At 35.3% G+C, this 1,726-nt stretch overlaps 1 non-coding gene across 1 annotated transcript; it reads left to right on the top strand.

Moving 5' to 3' along the window:
* The first annotated feature begins 218 nt into the window (after positions 1-218).
* LOC128281679 (small nucleolar RNA R71) lies at positions 219-325 on the top strand. Its single transcript, XR_008271935.1, has one exon. It is a non-coding gene; the product is annotated as a small nucleolar RNA R71 (small nucleolar RNA).
* The last annotated feature ends 1,401 nt before the right edge of the window (positions 326-1,726 follow it).

The raw sequence follows: 1,726 nt of genomic DNA, 5'->3' as shown, positions 1-1,726 counted from the left end.
ACATAGAAACTGAATCGACGTTATAAACGCCTGTTGTTTTAGTTGGCTTAGTGCTCATGACTTGCCACTAATAGTTATTCAATGACATCTCCTCAATAAATTCATAGGCTGCCTTAGGTGTCTTATTATTGATATTTCCTCCAGCAGCTGCATTAATCCTCTGCCGAGTGGAAGGATTCAGGCCATTATGGAACGTTTGAACCTATAGCCAAAGCGGTAACCCATGGTGAGGGCAGCTTCTCAAAAGGTCCTTGTATCACTCCCATGCATTGTAGAGTGTTTCTAAATCCATATACACAAACGAAGAGATATCATTACGTAATTTGGCTGTTTTAGTCGGTGGAAAATATTTTAATAAAAAATTTTCGGTCATTTGTTCCCAAGTAGTAATTGACCCTCATGGTAACGAGTTCAACCACTGTTTAGCTTTGTTCCTCAATGAAAAAGGGAATAACCGAAGACGAATGACATCGTCAGAAATGCCATTAATTTTAAATGTATCACAGAATTCCAGGAAATTTGCCAAGTGAGTGTTTGGATCCTCATCCTGCAAACCATCAAACTGAACAAATTGCTGTATCATTTGAATAGTGTTAGGTTTTAGTTCAAAATTATTTACAGCAATAGCAGGCCTAACTATACTTGACTCTGTTCCTATTAAAGTAGGTTTAGCATAATCATGCATAATACGAGGAGCAGGATTTTGATTTGCTAATTCAACGGGTATCGCAGGAGGTAGCTGATTGTCTTGGTTTTCAGCCAACTTTTCAGTTGGGGTTTGAATATCGTCCTCTTGCTCGTTCTCTGTGTATCTTAAGCTTTGCCTTATTTCTCTTTAGTTTCTACGAACTGTGGGATTGATTTCTTCGTCAAAAAGTAGTGGTCCTGATGGGTTTCTTCTAGTCATAAACTATAAAAACCTGCCAAGAGAAAGAAAAATTAAATTAATAAATAATAATAAAATAGAATTAACTTGCAAGAAAAATAAATGGCTAAAGCAATAAAAATTAAGCGTTCCTAATATCTTAGTTCCCCAGCAATGGCGCCAAAAATTTGATCGTGATTTTCGTGACAGGTTTTAAATATTTATAATGAATCTTTCTTGAAACTAACTATTATCACGATATAGGCAAGTGTACCTATCAAACAGTAGTATAGTTTTAGCAAGACCGAATTGTCGAACCCAAAGGAACCAAAAGTACTAGTAATGACTGTCTTTTTATTATCTAGCCTAAGAATAAGGAGGTTTGTTTTAACTAACTAATTATCTAAACTAAGAACTCACAGAAAATAAAATTGGAGAACTACTTTTTGGAAAAACGATTGGATTAAGACAATACCTAAGGAAGAATCCACCTAGACTTTACTTGTTATTCTGACTCCAAATCAAACGATTTATTCATTTAACTTGTTCTGCAGAGATCCCTAAGTTATGTTATTATCCCTATTCAAGACTAATAACGTCTAATCCCTAGATTGAATAATTGAGACTTTTCTCTAATTAACACCCTAGGGTTGCATTAACTCGATCTATGGATCCCCTTATTAGGTTTTACCCAAATCCGGCAAAATCTTGTCACCCTATCTCTAGGCGCGCAATTAACTCCGCTTAATTATGACAAATGTACTCTTAGGTAGGGTCTATTCCTCCTCTAAATAAGAGCTTATCTTGAATCAGTATCCTGGGATATCAAAACAAGAATTAAGAACACATAATTAAGAACAA

The sequence above is a fragment of the Gossypium arboreum genome, chromosome 1 (assembly GCF_025698485.1).
Source record: "Gossypium arboreum isolate Shixiya-1 chromosome 1, ASM2569848v2, whole genome shotgun sequence".
Taxonomy (NCBI): Eukaryota; Viridiplantae; Streptophyta; class Magnoliopsida; order Malvales; family Malvaceae; genus Gossypium; species Gossypium arboreum.
Note: the sequence above shows the minus strand (reverse complement) of the source record. Positions and strands in the feature narration are given on the sequence as shown.